This window comes from Symphalangus syndactylus, chromosome 18 (genome assembly GCF_028878055.3).
Source record: "Symphalangus syndactylus isolate Jambi chromosome 18, NHGRI_mSymSyn1-v2.1_pri, whole genome shotgun sequence".
NCBI lineage: Eukaryota > Metazoa > Chordata > Mammalia > Primates > Hylobatidae > Symphalangus > Symphalangus syndactylus.
The window spans coordinates 90,284,964-90,304,329 of NC_072440.2; the positions used below are offsets into that span (position 1 = coordinate 90,284,964).

Below are 19,366 nucleotides of genomic sequence, written 5' to 3' on the forward strand. Positions count from 1 at the left end.
TTCAGAACTAGAAGAACTAGAAGTAACTTTATACTTACCGTATGCTTGTTATGATATTAATCCCATGCAATGCAACAGGCCTGTGTGAAAACACTTTCAAAAATCAAATCTACCATTTTTCCCTGCCTAAAAGTTGAAGGGGAGGAATAAATGTGGCTCTCTCACTTGCCTAATAGCTTTATATCAGCAGTCCCTAACCATTTTGGCCCCAGGGATTGGTTTCCTGTAAGAATATTTACACAGACCAGGGCAGCGGGGTGTGGTGGTTTTGAGATAATTTAAGCACATTGCATTTATTGTGCACTTTATTTCTATTATTATTACATTGTAATATATGATGAAATACTTATACAACTCACCATAATGTAGAACAAGTGTGAGCCCTGAGCTTGTTTTCCTGCAACTAGACAGTCCCATCTGGGGGTAATGGGAGACAGTGATAGATCATCAGGCAGTAGATTCTCATAAGGATTATGCAGCCTAGATCCCTCGTGCGTACAGTTCACAGTAGAGTTTAGACTTCTGTGAGAATCTAATGCCAACACTGATTTGACAGGTGGTAGAGCTGAGTCAGTAATGTGAGCAATGGGAAGTGGCTGTAAATGTAGATGAAGTTTTGCTCCCTTGCCATTCACCTCCTGCTGTGCCGACCAGGTTCCTAAAAGGATACAGACTAGTATGGGCTTGTGGCCCAGGGATTGGGGACCCTGGCTCTATTTTCTCTGATGCTTAGTATATGTGATGCAAGAATGACTAGATGTTTTTAGTATTTTCCAGAAGCCCAGATGTAATACTGTGTGGATGAAAAAGCAAATGAGACCAGGGACCTGGGTGGAACAATCCCCATGAAAGAGAGAAAGAAAGATGGGGGAAATAATATCTCCTTGAAAACATCTCACTGAAGGAATTAGCCTGTGGAGGGGGAAATGACTCAGGGTGACAACAAAGTCTATCTTTATTAACTTGGGCTTCTACCTACTACCAGATTCTTCAGTGTCTTACAGGAAAAGAGTACTAGAATTTGTTTTATTTTGAATCAGTTATGTCAGATAAAAACACTCTAAGGTCATGGACTTGGATTTCTTCTGCTGTCTATAATGTTTACACAATCTTCCATGTTCTCGTGGTAGGTAAGAAGTGTTATCTGAACTGATAAAATCAGTTAAAGCAAGAGAACCTCCAGAGGGAAGAAATAGTCTCCTTCCTGTCTAGTCTCGTACACTGTCCTCCTGACAGGGTGATGCAATCTTGACCAAGTGGGAAAGTGTCATAGATATTTCCTTCTGTGTTATACATTAAATCTTGTGCTGGAATAGCTTTGCACCTCTCGAATATCCAGTGATAGTGATCGACACCATTTCTGGGAGTGCTGAAGTATCTCTGATCCAACCACTAATGCATTCATGCTGATGGGCCCTGGACTTCAGGGCAGAAGCTCTCCAAAGCTACACTGACTTCTTTCTACTTCCTGACAGCTCCAAGGGATGGTACTAACTGGATCCATAATTAATTTCACATGACAATTATCCAGCCACATTTATTTTGGTTGGAAGCTGGTGTTCTTATTCACCATGGCTGTCTTAAATCTTCAATATCATAGAAGATGCTTTCTGGCTGAATGCAGAATCGATGTTGAATTTTTGAAATTCAGTTAGCAAAATAGATGCTTAGAAAGACTGTAAAAACTGGATGTATTGTCAGCTACATGTTTGCCCCAGGCCATCTCTCAGAGATGTTACTCTCTAGTAAAGTGAGTGAGGTGACATTGACCTGTGTATAAAATCCCCTTTCTCCCTTTTATAGAAGTTTTGGCATATAATAGCATCTGCATTAACCTGAAAGGTTTTTGTTTACCTGTAATATATATCTGTGTTGAATATCCAATCTGTGCTAAACCGTGAGGATTATTATTTTAACTTAAATTTCTATTTGATTAGAGCATTAGCCAAAACAGCTGCTGGCCCATTAGAGAAGCAGAGTGAAGGGGCCAGAGTTGGATTTGAGTTCTGCCTCTTCCACTGACTGGCAATGAAGCTTGGTCAAATGACCCCGTCTTCACATATCAACATGATTATAACAACGATATGTGTTACTTACAAAAATTCCTGCTATTGTGAATATTAAATGATGTATTTCATGGGAGAATACTTTTTAAGTACTTTTTTAGAAATGATAAAACTTTATATATTTTTAAAAACATGAAGACAGTAACATTTTAGATAAGACATTAGACTACAAAATACCAGAAGGCCTCTTTTGTACAATATTCAGAACAGAGTAATATGTAAATAGAGGGGAGTTAAAGGAATTTGATGTTGATGAACTAGGGAAAATAAACACACCTTTTTGTGGCAGAAGCTGGATAGAAGGAATTTAATTTTCCCTAACATTCCAAGATTCAGTAAGAATTAAGCAGGGGAGAGGCTACTTACACCAGCCTCATATTTTGAGGTCAGCTAAGAGGGAATTAAAGACACCTTTTTTTAAGTTTGATATTTAATCTGACAGAAATGTTACAAGATGGGCAACTTTTATGTTGCCTTTGTGTCTCTACTGAATGATGGTGGCCTTATGGGCAGGGATCATTTCATCTCTCCTAAAGCAAAGAGCACAGAAGAGCACACAGCTAGGTGTTTGCTAATAGCCAGTTAATGAACTTGCTTGCTTCATTTCCATTTCAACCCTAAATAGAATGTAAAATGCCATTTTATACTTGAAACATAGCAGCACAAATATTTTTATGGATTTAGTTCAATGTATCTCATGAAATGAGAGCCAAGTAAATTGCTTGAAGGACACCCTCCCATAGCGTGACAGTGGCTCTGACCTGCTTTGTTCAGCTCACATTAATACGGACCTCATTCTCCAGCACCTACATTTATGAAAGATGGATGAAATAACTCCTAGTACTTTCACCCAATCCTAAAATTGCTGCTGCACTACACAATAACTGTCTAGAGTTGCTTATTCCTTTTCTTCTATTAATAATACATTAAACCTCAGTTTAAAAAAAAACTCAGAGTAAAAAAGGGAAAAGAAGATGATAATGACTTCTTGACAGATCTTGAATGAAAAGCTTTAATACAGCTTTAACTGAGCTTGACACACCATTTTTAATGTGCAAGTTCCTTCTGTTTCCCAATCTCTTCATACTTAATTGAGAAGTCCCACTTAGGGATGAGTGAAGAGTCTAATGAACCTCTTCTCCAAAATCATTAATTCAAAATATCTGATGTTGATTATGCATTTTTTTGGTGATAACTACTCTCCCTGTTGATGTCTGCATAGAAATGGGCTGAATAACCATGTTTTGCGAATAGAACCCACGCTGTTCAAATTGGAATGTTTTATTAATCACAGTTCTTAAAGATATTGAACATTGGAGGGGGTAGATCAGGAAATAAATAATACATACTTTTGAAATGTCCCTGAGATGAGTAGCTGTTCTCTTTATAAATATTACAAACCTCACATAATCCCTTAGGTAAAGACACAATATTCAACACCCATAATGATGAACAACAACAAAACAGCATTTTAATTTGAACCACAGTAGCCCTGACTACGGTTTGCTCATCTTGTTAATTCATATCCCCTTGAGTTGTGAGAACTAGGTGATTAGTAGCCCCAAATAATAGATCATTATCCTGAGATAAAACAATTGACCCACATTTGGTCACTTTCAGTGATTAATGATATAAAATAGAGATAAGCCTTATGCATGGAGGATTTGGGTATCATTTTAGTATCATGTCTAATACTTGCTGCACATCTAACCTAACATTTAAACTTATTTTGGGCATACGTGTTTATGTAGGCTTGTTAATCATTTACCTATAAAAATAAAAACTAGGTATTTCTGAAATTTGGAAAATATTTTGTATTGCATTTATTCTCTAGTAAGAATTATGGCATACATTAGCACTGTAAAATTAATTGCTCTAATTAGCAAATGTTATCAGTGACTAACATAGAACATTTTATTTGCTGCAGCTGTCATTAATATCAAAAAAAGGGGTGGGGGGAAGGAAAAAGCCAACCGGGTCATATTGGAGTAGCCAACATCCCTTTTCCTCTGACTTTTGAATCCAGTTACAGAGATCAGGAATTAGCACTGGGGTACCTCAAGTCCCTGGAAGCCCTTCACATCTCAGCTGCTTGTATACGGCTGCTGCTTTCCCACTGATTACCCACTACTTCTATAGCTAATCATCTGTTGGCATATTTCAAGCTTGTCTTTTCAAGCAGAAATGTGGCTGGAAACTGTCTTATTTATCTCTGACCCAATTCTGAGCCTGGCCTAGGGTCTTTATACAATCGTAGGTTCAGAAAAAACACATGTTGATTGATTGATTGGTATTTGAGTGGTAAATCAATTTCAGAACACGGCTTCTTTTTTAACTTATTCTCTGCAAAGTCAAAAAAAAGCCACATCTGCTTAAGTAAAAAGGATGCATCATATATTTTCAATTCCTAACCTTGTTCAGATGGCAATAAAAGCAAATAGCCTTATATCTTTCTCTTCTAGAGACTCATACTTATGAGAAGACATATTTTGCTTCATTTTACTAAACACTTTCAGTACCTATGATTGAGTCACTGAGGATGAAAAAATATGAGAGCGCTGTCATCATGGTACAATTTTGGAGAAAACAGATGTTTATACATGATAGAATGAAAACAGATATAAGATAGAATTAAAGGAATTTTAAATAAATTCATGATACACTATTGTCTGAAATTTAGGGTTGTTACACACTTTGTTGAATCCACAAAGCTCCTTGAGTACAAGATCTATGTTTCTATTTTCTGTTATATCCCAATTACTAGCAAGTCCTACAAAGAAACTCATATTATTGAATATCAATAAAGGAATGCTCAAGAAATAATTTTATTCCGATATTTTTCCTCTAGTTTCACAAGCCAGTGACTAGCACATACAGCCAAACTATAAGGCAGGATTAACAGAGTTATATTCGTATTTTTCTTCTCATTGTGTGACTGGTGCTGGAGTGAGAATAATACATGGAGGTCAAGAGGCAAATGTTCTCCTACAAATTGCTTAGCCCATTCAAAATGAACACGGTATTTAGAAAAGGAAGAAGTCAATTCAGCAACTTAATGGTACTCTGAATATTTTATATCTTCAAATACTTTATTTTCACATACATTGAGAGTTCCACAAAAGTAAAAATATCAACGTGTGTTGAATGAGTGGTTAAAAAATGGACATCCCGTTTTGTGTATTACAGCCGACAACAGCAATAGGCTTGTAATGATTGTAATTCGTGGACTTTTGTTCAACTTCCTGTTAAATTTGCATATTTGTCTTGCTCTTTTATGGGGGCAGGAGAAAGGTGTGTGTGGGTTTTTATGAAACCAGTCATGTTTCCCTGTTTACTAAGGTTGTTCCTACACCACCATTTCCAAGCACTTCATGTTGAGTATTGTGCATGATATGGTTAAATTATTCTCCTTCTACCGTGTGTGTGTCTGTACGTGTATGTGTTTATGTGAATGTGATTTAAAGTATATAAATCCTTCCCAGGAACTAGGCCAGAAGAATTGAGAGCTATGTCAGGCCTCTGGAAGGTATGCTGTTTCACAGTGAGTAAAACTCTATGTAGGTAACAACACTAAATGGATCTCCAGTGATTTGCCCTTTTAGAAAGTGAGTGCTCTCTGAGAATCAGCAAAATCGTCCCTGAGTCTTTTGTTAAACTCTTCTTGAATTGTGCTTAAAGTGCCTGATTTGGTGTATGAGTCTGATTTTGCATGGTATGTGCATTGTGCCAAAAAAACAGGTGATCTGGGCAGTTCCTCGTCTCCCTTGCATTGTGACTTGTTATGTTCTGCCACTTCAGACAACACACACGTTCTCTCCCACCTCACAAAACCCTTTTTCATCTTCAGGATGAATTTTCTCTGGTACCTCCTCAGCAAAGAGGTCAAAGAATGGAACCCTGACCTTGTGTGGATTCATGAATCTATAGTATCCAGGCATCTTAAAAGAAAAAAACAAATTTCTGCTGACCATGGCATTGCAGTTAGCATAGTGACATTGGGCAAGTTATAAAACCTCCTTGTATGTCAGTTTACTGAGGTATAAAATGATGCCAATGATGTACCTCCCTTCCAGGACTGTTGTAAAGATGAAATGAGTAATAAAAAGCCTAAGGTAAATTCTGAGAACACTCTGTGATCAATATGTACCATCTAGAATATCTAAGCTATGCTGTTGATACTGCCAACTGAGACTCTGTTGTGGAGTTTATAGGAGACTGATATGGTTTGGCTCTATGTCCCCACCCAAATCTCATCTTGAATTGTACTCCCATAATTCCAACCTGTTGTGGGAGGGACCCAGTGGGAATACTTTGAATCATGGGTACAGTTTCCCCCATACTGTTCTTGTGGTAGTGAATAAGTCTTATGAGATCTGATGGTTTATCAGGGGTTTCCACTTTTGTATCTTCCTTCTTTTTCTCTTTGCCACCACCATGTAAGAAGTGCCTTTCACCTCCCGCCGATTCTGAGAGGCCTCCCAGCCATGTGGAACTGTAAGTCAAATTAAACCTCTTTTTCTTCCCAGTCTTAGGCATGTCTTTATAGACAGCATGAAAACGGACTAATACAGTAAATTGGTACCAGTAGAGTGAGGTATTGCTGAAAAAATACCCCAAACTGTGGAAGTGACTTTGGAACTGGGTAGTAGGCAAAGCTTGGAAGAGTTTCCTGTCAGAAGATGACAGGAAAATGTGGGAAAGTTTGGAACCTTCTAGAAATTTGTTGAATGCCTTTGACAAAATTGCTGATAGTGATATGAACAATAAGGTCCAACCTGAGGTGGTCTCAGATGGAGATGAGGAACTTGTTGAGAACTGGAGCAAAGGTGACTCTTGTTATGTTTTGTCAAAGAGACTGGCAGTGTTTTGCCCCTTCTAGAAAGATTTGTGAAACTCTGAACATAAGAGAGATGATTCAGAGTATCTGATGGAAGAACTTTTTAAGCAGAAAAACATTCAGGAGGTGACTTGGGTGTGGTTAAAAGCATTCCATTTTAAAAGGGAAACAGAGCATAAAAGTTTGGAAAACTTGCAGCCTGATGATGCAGTAGAAAAGAAAAACCCATTTTTTGAGGATAAATTCAAGCTGGCTGCAGAAATTTGCATACATAACAAGGATCCAAATGTTAATCCCCAAGGCAATGGGGAAAATGTCTCCAGGTCATGTCATAGGTCTTCATGGCAGCCCCTCCCATCACAGACTCCAAAGCCTAGGAGGAAAAAATGGTTTTGTGGGCCAGGCTCCATGTCCCAGTGCTGTGTGAAGCCTAGGAACTTGGTACTCTGTGTCCCAGCCACTCCAGCCACTGCTAAAAGGTGCCAAGGTACAGCACTGGCCATGATTTCAGAGGGTGCAAGCCCCAAATCTTGGCAGTTTCCATGTGTGTTGAGCCTGCAGGTTCACTGAAGTCAAAAATTGAGCTTTAGGAACCTCCACCTAGATTTCAGAAGATGTATGGAAACATACAGATTTCCGAAGAGGTATGGATGCCCAGGCCAAAATTTGCTGCAGGGGTGGGGCCCTCATGGAGAACCTCTGCTAGGGCAGTACAGAAGGGAAATGTGGGATCTGAGCCCCCACACCAATTCCCTACTGGGACACTATCTAGTGGAGCTGTGAGAAGAAGGCCACCATTCTCCAGACCCCAGAATGGTAGACCCACCCACAGCTTGCCCTATGCACCTGGAAAAGCCACAGTCGGTCAGTCAACCCCAGCCTGTGAAAACTGCCAGGAGGGAGGCTATACCCTGCAAAGCCACAGGGGTGGGGCAGAGCTGCCCAAGACTATGGCAACTTATCTCTTGCATCAGTGTGACCTGGATGTGAAACATGGAGTCAAAGGAGATCATTTTGTAACTTTAAAATTTGACTGCCCCACTGGATTTCAGACTCACATAGGCCCTCTAACCCCTTTTCTTTGGTCAATTTCTCCCATTTGAAATGGCTGTATTTACCCAATACCTGTACCCCCATTATATCTAGGAAGTAACTAGCTTGCTTTTGGTTTTACAGGCTCATAGGCAGAAGGGACTTGCCTTGTCTCAGATGAGACTTTAGACCATGGATTTTGGGTTAATGCTGAAATGAGTTAAGATTTTGGAGGACTGTTGGGAAGGCATGATTGGTTTTGAAATGTAGGGACATGAGATTTGAAGGGGCCAGGGGTGGAATGATATGGTTTGGCTCTGTGTCCCACCCAAATTTCATCTTGAATTGTACTCTAAGAATTTCTACATATTTGTTGTGGGAGGGACCCAGAGGGAGACAATTTGAATCATGGGGGTAGTTTCTCCCATACTGTTCTTGTGCTAGTGAATAAGCCTCACGAGATCTGATGGTTTTATCAGGGGTTTCCGCTTTTGCATCTTCCTCCTTTTTCTCTTGCCACTGCCACATAAGAAGTGCCTTTCACCTCTTGCCGTGATTCTGAGGCCTCCCCAGCTATGTGGAACTGTAAGTTCAATTAACCCTCTTTTTCTTCCCGGGCATGTCTTTATCAGCAGTATGAAAACGGGCTAATACAGAGACCCACCGTATCATTATAGTAATGGTGACTGAGAAATCCCTGAATCCATGAAGACCCCCAGCAGCTTGACAAGTGCTTTCCTGGTTCCTGCTTTAGTAAGCAGTATCACTGTCTTCTCTAGGGTCATCTACCGCATGAATGTGTTTCTTCTTGAAGGCTTTTCTGACCACTTGAGCCAACATTGATCTTCTTTCTCCCACTTTGTAATGCAGACAATGTGCACAACACAGCTTACCATATGATGTCTTAATTGTTGGTGTGCTTCTGTCCTGCCGGCACGCCTAGGTGATGAGGTTCGGCCAGTTGTTTTGTTAAATTTGCCTGAACTCTTTTTCACCTTGTGACTCATCCACACAGGGTGGAGTAAGACTTGTTAAAGTGGTATTTGAAGATATGTGTGTGTTTGGGGTGGGGGGTATTGGAGTGAGGATATCAACTCTCTTTACCAATCCGGGCATAACAATTTGACTGACTATGATTGCACCAAGTTAGTTATTCTCCTTACCCTAAAATCTATATTCAGTAATCATTTCAGGGGTTCTCAGAACTGTATTTAAGAGCAATAAATATTCAATAACAATGGCTAAACTAAATTTGTAGAAATAACTGTACATAGTTTAATTTTTTTATTTTTATTTTTCTGGGACAGAGTCTTGCTCTGTCACCCAGGCTGTAGTGCAGTGGCATGATTTCGGCTCACTGCAATCCCCGCCTCCCAGGTTCAAGCAATTCTCCTGCCTCAGCATCCCAAGTAGCTGGGATTACAGGCGCCCGCCACAACACCCGGCTAATTTTTGTATTTTTAGTAGAGATGGGGTTTCACCATGTTGGCCAGGCTGTTTTCTCAAATTCCTGACCTAGTGCTCTGCCTGCCTCAGCTCTACATAGTTTTCTGACTTAATCAATTATGTATTTAGCGAACTACAAAGTATGCATAGATACTTCTTTCATTGTTAAAGCACTGCAGAGACTTTCAAACAATTTTATTTTATTTTTGATATATTAGTTCTTATTTTACCAACATGCCTCTTTCTTCTAACAAAATCTTACACTGAGAACCAAGTACAAGAACCGAAATGAGATGAGGAGGAGTATGTGTGAAAGAGAGCTTGGTGATAGCATCTCTATCTAAAGACAGAACATTGGGTGGTAGTCCTAAGTCTCTTCAGACATTCCCTCTCTACCTCCGAGCCCCTTTTGTAGATATTTAGAGATGAGTGGCATCTATTGACTTCAAGGAAAATGAGTTGTGGAATGAGACAGGTCTGAGTTCAAATCTTGGTTCTGCTATGTACCTGCAATAAAATGAGCTAGTCTTTTGACATCTGTGAGTTACAAAATAATATTTTAGTTATGATTATCTTTAAAGGGCTGTAAGAATTATCAAATATGTGGTCGAGAATATAGTATGTCTTCCTATAAGGTAGATGCTATTTTTCTCTTCTGTGTTTCATGTCGTGGGCACCTGATGTCAGTCTGTGTCAGAATAACTGCACTCTTAGATAGCACGATTTTTCTCAGGTCCTAATGGAGAAAACAGAAATAGATCCATCACCATTTACACCCGATATTCATTGTTCCCAAGTCCCCAACTGCTTTACTACAAAATCCAAGCTTTTATAAGGTTACCTCCCCACAAGACTTTCAAGTATTCTCCAAAGCAAAGATGTGCCCTCTGGTTATTATCCACTGCTGTAACTTAAGCTTCATGTCTTAAGCGGACTTCCAAAGCACTGCTGTGGGTTTGTGCCTCACATTATTTTTGTACTTTCACATTTCCCAAAAAATATCCTAAGTTGATAATGAAGACACATTACAAATGAACATTGGTATAAGATAAAACTTTGACGGCCAGGCGCGGTGGCTCATGCTTGTAATCCTAGCACTTTGGGAGGCCGAGGCGGGCGGATCATGAGGTCAGGAGATCGAGACCACGGTGAAACCCCCTCTCTACTAAAAATACAAAAAAATTAGCCGGGCGTGGTGGTGGGCGCCTGTAGTCCCAGCTACTCAGAGAGGCTGAGGCAGGAGAATGGCTTGAACCCGGGCGGAGCTTGCAGTGAGCCGAGATTGCGCCACTGCACTCTAGCCTGGGCGATAGAGCAAGACTCCATCTCAAAAAAAAAAAAAAAAAAACTTTGACTACCCAGGCAAAGGGGAAAAAATAGTTTTTCATAATTACTTGTAGCTAGGATTCCATAGAAGTGTTGCCTAAAGTGAAGAGAATTGTAGTGGTGGCATGGTGTTCATGTCTGATGATCCCAGCAAACTAGGGACACCAAGTCATGCTGGGGACACTCAGATAGGTCAGAATTCTGCGTTCCTCATCATTGCTGCCTCTAGACACCCACGTGCCCTGCCACACTTCATGGTAGCACTGATTTCAGGAAGTGAGTAGAATAGTGTGTTTTGGCTAAGCTCAGATGGGAATCAGAGCAAAGTTCCTTGCACTCCAAACTATCACAGCATTAAGAAACACAGCTTTTCCAATGGCCACACCTAGCTCCCTCCTCCTGGGTACACACAGCCCACTGAAGAGATCAGAATAAATTCTAGTATGAGGTAATAAATTTACAATGCATGGCTTTGTTACTCAGTTTGGCCCAAGAGATTTGGTCTTCCTGACTTCCCTGGTAATGAGTTTCCTTTTGGGACCTGCATTGTTGCTCCCTGAAATCTGGTCCCTGGTCCCCCTAGGTAACCTCAATCGATGGTATAAATGATTTAAGCGGCATAGTCCTACTTCACTTGTCAGAAGCATCTGAGCTTAGATTTTGCCCAGCCAAGATACCATTTTATATAATAGATCTGAGTGGATATATATACTAATTGTGGATAATTCTCAATCTCTATATGCATGTGGTCAAAATTTACACTTTAAACATAAGATGTTTCACCTATGATGTTCACTTTTTTACTGTTACACAAGACTCATGCAAGAACTATGTGATAATATTCATAGGTATATGTACATTAAACACAAACTATAGTCGAGGCATAATATCTTGTTCTTTAAGTGTATTTACATTTTCATCCTCAAAACAATCCTATAATGGAAACACTTTGATTATGAGTACTGTATAGATAAGGAAACCTGAGACTGGAAAAAGGTGCGAAACATGTCCACAGTCACAGTGTAATGGCAAGCCTGGGATTTAATCCCTGCTTTTTCTAAAAGACTATGAATTTGCAATAAATTAATTACTACATAAAGGTGACTTCTTTTTTGTAGTTGCATTATTAGCATTCGTGAATTTTTTTATGATGGTTGCTTCTAAGGTGTTCTTTGATTTCACATTCATAGAAAATACAATGACATGTAAATGCATTGGAAATACAAAGAATGTAAGTGCAGATTCATAAATGCTCATCACTTTTAAACTTTAATGTGTATCAGAATCCCCTGGAGGGCTTGCTAAAATACAGAAAACTGGGCTCCATCCTGAGTTTCTGATTCATGTTGTCTGGGGTAGGGCCTGAGAATCTGTATTTCTAACAAGTTCCGAAGTGATGCTGATATTGCCAGTCCCAGGACCACACCTTGTGAATCATTTCTCAATACTAAATGGAAAACCAGTCACTGTTATGCTGTGAGCCCTATCATTGTTCAATAATTTTCATAAATACAGCATACTTTAAAAACAGTGGTTTTTATGCTCACTGTTACACAATACATGAGCTCTGAGCAAGATGCACAGCAAATGCTCATTTAGGACTCATGAATGGATGACCACTTTATATCTGACTCTCAAGTATGCATTGTCTGGAATTACCAATGCATCAGGTGAGGCTCCCCATCCCACTCTCTTAGGTGGCTAGCTGAAAGGGAATTTGGGATGGACCACAAATTGATTACCTCCTCTCTCCTGTTGCCTTTCATAGTCCTAAATGGAAGTTTTTGTACCTTTGGACCTATTTGTGTGTCTGGAGCTCTCCCAGGAGGGAAAAGAGAAGATTAGCCAACAAAGATCTGTAGCTCCAGGGTCCTCCCCTAGAAACCCACAGAATTTTGCCCTTTCTCTGGTTTGCAGAGGAGAAAGCGTAGGCAGAAAGCCATTCTGTGCCCGGTAGTCCATCCTATTTCCATTGGGCCCTTCTCTTCTGACTGCAATTTGCACCTCACCCAGGTGTGAAAACCTTTCCTGGGGCAAGGAAGATGCAAGCCCCTCTGTCAGCAGCAGGTTGAAGCTGCTGTCCTCCTTGTTACTGAGAAAGTGAGTCTCTAGCTCGGCCTCTGATTTCCCTCAGACACGTGAACTATTCATACTCTATTAGACACATATGAAGGAAGGAAATTGGACTTTCTCAGGTTTCAGATGTATCAGCAGAGATGTATGACTGAAAATTAATTCCCTGACACAGACTGACGAAGCCAGCGGTTTCCTGAAATACTGGGATATATTTTATATTTTTCATAACACATGATCTCAATGTTACATGTCTTCCCTAGTTCAAAATGCTGATGTTTTGACAATGGGACACAGAATCTTCCATTTTTGTAAACAACTTTCTTGTTAATTAGTCAAAATGTCAAGAAATGGTCAGTTTGTATAGTAAGGAAAAACTCTAATAAAAATCTGCATATCTTCTAATGAGTGCAGAATGTCATTTAGCTATAAAGGACCAGATGAACTAATGCACTATTAGATCTGGAGTTTGGCAATAACTGAAAACAAAACATCTCTTCTCTTAGTGTTTTTTTAATCCCCAAGATCTGCTTTTTTCACGTGATATTTTTTCGTCTCTCCTTCTAGCAGTACTAGTTTAAATACTGCTAGTCATACAAGCTTCACTCATGAGGTATTGGTGAATATATTCTTAAACCAACTTTGTTTATTTTTACATATGATATTATATCATTTTCATTTGATGTTTATTCATTTTAATTTACTACACTGAAGTCTCATATGTAAGCTCTGGAGGTTACATTTTAAATATCATTTATTATCCATGGTTTCTAGAGCAAGTTCCTTTATTTTTCTGATCCTCTGTCTACTTACTTGAAGAAAAGTATCAACTGCTTTATCTCACATGGTTGCGCTGACGGAAAAATGCCTGATGTATGTTAAAGAACTTAAAAACCTAGGAAATGTCATGCAAATTTGTAAGACTTGTCATTACTGTGTGATTGTACTAACCCATATGGAATTTTGTAACAGAAGAATCATCTAATCAAGATGATTAAAATCTATAATAAGGATAGCATCTAGAGGAGGCTCAATATATTGACTAAAAGATAAGACTGAAGGATTTAATGAGAGTTGACAGGACTCTCTTGACTGTACATTGAAGCCAAATAATTGGGATCTCTCTGCTATGAACACTTGACATCAGAGAACACTTCTAGAAACCAAGAAATATATTAAACAGAAAAAAAAGGAGAAACAAATATTCAACAAGACAGAGATTACCAACATCCTGGCAGTGAATCCAAAAATAGATTCTCTTCAGCTCAGTCACAGCCCACCCAGAGATTAAAAGCAGCAGTCCTGTGTGTAATTTAAAATACTGAATAATATTGGAGCTGTAAGTCTTGTGGTCCCTGATCAACCAACTCCCTGAATCTCCCTGAAGTCTTGTGGTCCCCAATCAACCAACTCCCTGAATCTCCCTGGGTTTTAAACATATTGCTTTGTAGAGTAAGTATTGAAAGAACTTTGAGTAGACCAGTCAATCTTACTAAAAACACATGAAGGAACTCATTGCAGCCCCAGTGAATGGCTTTTCAGAACTCGGTTTGGGGTGTGTATGTGCATATGTAAGTAAGTGTCTCCTTTTGGTAAAGCAGAGACAGTATAACTAGTGGCTAGTATTTCCGGAAGCAGTTATCTCTGCACTTTAATTTCTTTTGTTAAAATTAAAATCTAGAATAGCACTTACATAAAGCAGCCTGTGGTTTCTGGAGAGATGAAAGATGACTTATTTGGGCTTATTGTCAGATGGAATCAGGAAAGAAACTGTGCATTAGATAGTGCCAATGATAAAGAAGGGAGGAAGCTACTGATACCATTCACCTGATTCCACGGTGCATTATTGCTGGGTTGGAAGAATTATTAGGAGAGCCAATAAAGAAGGAAGGTGGGTGGTTGTAGTGGAATCATGAGAAAAAGTTCATCTTTTGAAATATTTTCAGAAAATAGTGTACTTACTCATTTGGTAGAATATTAAGACTTGCAGCACAATACTCACCAAAGACTTTCAGAGTCCATGACCCTGTCAATCTTGAATACGCACTTGCCTTGAGCTTTGAGTGTGCTAGTGGTGGGGGATTAAGTATTCCCAGGTCTTTTGTAGAAAGGAGCCATTTGAAAGTTCTCAGAGGAATCTCTTACATATAGGCAGCTTCTTGAGTGTTATCTTTTTCTCTGTTTAGCTTCTTAATCTGAAAATACATTTAAAAAACAGTATTTTTTTTTTTACTATATCAAAACATCAAATAAGCTTTCTTGAGCCAATCCATCTGTTTTGTGCTAGGCATTGTGGCACTATATGTGGAGACATATACTACAATAATGGAAGAATGCACTTTACACCTTGAGCTTGAGGAATTAATGTTATGTTAAGATGTTTGCATGTACCATATAAATAAAAGGGAATGCCACACTATTTACCAAAGATGTGCACTGTAAATTGTTAGTAATACTTAGTGTGAGATATTTAAGGGGTAGCCTGACAGGGGAGACTTTAATTTAATAAATATTTATCAAATATCTTTACTTATCTCTTCTTGATGACTTAGAACATAGAGATAAGTCAGTCACAGTCTTTGTTCTCTGGTTTCTTAAAAATCTTTATGGAGGTATTGCCAAATAGGACAATGAACATAAAAGTATAGGTTAGTAGTCAGTCTGTTATTTTTATATGGGAAGGTTGGAAATGAGTTAAAGTTAACTCAGTTCTGGAAATAGCCTGCTTGCTACATTTTAACCCTAGTGCCATTGCTTTCCTAAATGAAAGCCCCAAATTGCCCATCATTTCTATATAATTTCATATTGAAAGTTGGGAAATAGCTAGACTGAGTTAGCTTGATCTGATAACTCACTCGGTTTTCTCTCCAAGGCGCTAAAGCCTTTTTTGAGACCTCATTCCCATTGATAAAGACATTCTGAAGTGATGCTTTTTCTGTCTTCTATTATGCAACAGACCGTTTGTTCACAAAGAGTCAGAATTGGGAAGAAAGAGTTTAGAAATCTCGCCATTGTGGAAACTAAGACCTACTGTTACTCTTCATTTTCCTCTACTTGACATGCCCACAAAGTGCTATTAGTGCTGTTTCTCAGAGAGGTAAGAAATCCTGCTTGGTTGGTGTATCAGCAAAGGCTTCATGAAATGATTGGAATTTGAAAAGAAGTCTCAAAGCAGATTAATATTTTGATGGTGGTGATAGTGGAGACAGGACATTCCACTTGAAGTGGAGAATATGAGTGGAGGTACAAATATAAAACAGTGTGGGACATGACAATGGCAGTGCATAGTTATAATTTGTGAGAACTTATCATACATTGATGTAAAAGTACTAGGTAAATTCCGGAATGTAGGTGTCAATGACATTTTGGAAAGTGTTAAATGCTAAGATGTATGTTTCCAGTACACAGTGAGAGAGTCATGGAATGTTTGATTGGAATGTGGTTGAAGTTAATCTTAGCAAAATGTATATGGCTGTCCATCTGTGAAATTATTTGGAATAAGGCAAGCAAATAACGGGCTATGAAAATAGTCAAGGAAAAATATCTGAGTCTGAATTAATTAAATGGCAATTGCCGTGGAGAAGCATGAGCACATAAGACCAATATTGTGATGGGAAAATTCTGATTGACTTCACATATATGACTTGGAATATAGTGAGTGGCTCTGATGAATGTGAGGAGCAATGGGAAGGTGAATGAAGATGACTCCGAGAGTAGGCGTCTGGTTGATCAGGAACATGAGGGTAACATTGCTGGCAACTGGATAATCAGAACGAGAAGTGGGTTGTTCCAGATGAGGGATGCATAGCCACTGGAGGTTTAGATGTTTCAGATGCAGGTGTGTATACATTTGCAAAGCTATATTTTAGAATGATGAATCTGCTGGGAGTAAGAGAGTGTCTTGAAGGGGATAAATCCTTTGAACATCAGATTGGTCATTGTTAAAAGCTTCATAAGGACCGAGCATGGTGGCTCATCCCTGTAATCCCAGCAATTTGGGAGGGTGAGGCAGGTGGATCACCTGAGGTCAGGCATTTGAGACCAGCCTGGCCAACATGGTGAAACGCTGTCTCTACTAAAAATACAAAAATTAGCCAGGTGGGGTGGCATGTGCCTGTAATCCCAGCTACTTGGGAGGCTGAGGCAGGAGAATCACTTGAATTTGGGAGGTGGGTGTTGCAGTGAGCCGAGATTACACCATTGAACTCCAGCCTGGATAACAAAGCAACACTTCGTCTCGAAAAAAAAAAAGCTTCAAAAGGCTCATTCCCAAATGGCAGAATACATAGTTAGAAAATAGTGAGGCATCATGGTGAATAATGCTGACTTGTGATTGTATAACTAAAAGGACTTGTGTCTAGCAAATGGTCATGCATATAGATTTTTAAGAACAATTTTTGGGAGCATGGAACCTACATAATTTAAATGCAGAAGTCAGTTTTTACCAAAAAAAAAAAAAAAGAAAAAAAGAAAACAGTCCTTACTAATTCTTCAGGAAAGCATGCACATATCCACCGGCAAAGAGGGAACACCATGTATTTCCATAGAGGGCCCCCTGTAGTCAAAGGATTAAGACAAGAAAGACACATATTGATAAAGAAATTTTAATAACTGGAAGGAAAGGATAACACTTTTCAGCTTACAGAACTTGAGTACAATTACCTGACATCTATTTTTAAGAAAGAGAAGGAAATTTAATTGAATGCACAGTTAGACATCTATCAAAATGAATTTTCTTTAAAAACCTCATATAACAATATCCCATTTCTCTCTCAGCATAATGATTTCTTACCAACAAAGCCTGTCAGTGTTTCCTAGAAGCAATATTGAAGTGACTTCTTGCTGGAAATTCAGCAAATGAACTTTTTTTGCTCCCAGAATCTCTCTCCTCATTAGGCTAGTTAGAAATTCGCCCGGGGCTCCCAGCCCGTCTTCTCTCTGATGGATGCTAAGTGTAGAGAAGCTAATGGACACTTTAACTGTTAGGGGGCTTTCGATTCAATCCCTTGCAGCCTGGCAGCTCACTCCCAAGTCCTTTCAGCAGAGCTGCAATCATATGCACAAATATGATGGTTAAATATGGGCTAGAAGGAAAATCACATTTTTTCTCGTGATAAGGGAGATACTTGTTAAAAATGGGAAATAATCTGTGAAGGTATTCAACAGGCTGGGACTTTCACCCCTTCAAGAGGCCCCTCCCACTGGACTGTCCCTACAGCAATTTGCTCCTTGCAAGGAACAAATGGGGAAGGAATCCCTTTTACCATTTCCAGGTGTGCTGATAAAGCCTCCTCCTATGGACCATCATATAATTGTTCTTTAAGTTACCATCTAATAGCAATTACTAATAGAATATAACAGGCTTACAATAGTTTGAATTTCAAATGAAAAAAAGCTAGTGAGTAGCCTCTAAATGTGAAACATGTTTTATATAAATATGTATTATCTGCGAATAGGTTTAATTAGCCCTTTTCCAATTACATTAACTTTCTTAGACTTTCCCCTTCCCTCCTTTGTACCCTTCCTGCCCTAATATCATCAACAATAAATTGGTCAGTGATTGTTTTCTGATTGCCTGTGCCTCGTTTTTTTTTTTTGTTTGTTTTTTTTTTTTTTTTTTTTTTTTTTTTGTCCATCATGTCAGAAGGTTTTTAAGTGATCATTTCTTTTGTTTCTACTTCTCAGTTCTCCCCCGACAAACCTGGCCCCGAAGCTCTGACTTTACAATTTATAATTGTGTTCTTAATCTACAGGTTAAATTTGGTTGGGGAAAACATGGGCCTGGTGTTTTAGACGGTTTAGATTCAATAATCCACAAATGTCTAGACATTCAAATAAGGTCAGAAAAAAAAATCTATTCTTTGAAATTTATTTAGCTATTCCAGACGTTGATTTGGAGAAATGTGTCTTCCACAGGCAACTGAAAGAGAAATCTGTTCTGGTTCTAAATATGAATCAAAGTGGCAAGACCCAGACCATCTTATCTATTTAAATGGAAGATCGTTTTGAAAGGTATAAAGATGCTCCTTCAAATCTGTCTGGTGCCAGAGCATCAAGGCACAATTTATCCCAAATGACTGCCATTGCTGTGAGGCAAGAGCTGAAGGTAAAGAGGCACTGGAGCTCAGAATTCAACACTGATGGGGTTGTTTTTCCCAGGATACTATCTCATGATTTCTTCAAGTCTATTGACTTTTTTTTTCTTTTTGGAAAAAATAAGATGCATATTTTGTTTGGTGGCACAGGACTTTGTGCTACAAGATCCAGCTCATGTGTCTCTGGTGACTATATAAGAACCAGAGCTTTCTGAATCTATGGCAACGACGTGTTGCTGTTCTAGTAATAGCATGTCTTACTGTTATCTCTGGTGGCACGACCTAACATAATGTGACACATACTAGAAGAAGTAATATGACAAAGTGGATCAGGCAGGGAATGCTGCACATGACAAATATGACATCTCATCTGAAACCAGTCCTGCTTTTAGCAGATACTAACTCAAAGGGCGTATCACTTTTGTCCATATCCTTCAAGCTTTTTGGTGATAAGAAGGCCATGTAAAGGCCACATCTGTTATGGGCATAGA

The 19,366-nt window shown here is 39.0% G+C and overlaps 1 long non-coding RNA gene across 1 annotated transcript; it reads right to left on the reverse strand.

The window, feature by feature from the left end:
• Window positions 1-9,921: 9,921 nt before the first annotated feature.
• On the reverse strand, window positions 9,922-17,322 carry LOC129468369 (uncharacterized). Its single transcript, XR_008652626.2, has 3 exons — window positions 17,265-17,322; window positions 14,783-14,975; window positions 9,922-10,117 (listed from the first exon to the last, which is right to left on the reverse strand). It is a non-coding gene; the product is annotated as an uncharacterized lncRNA (long non-coding RNA).
• Between the last annotated feature and the right edge of the window lie 2,044 nt (window positions 17,323-19,366).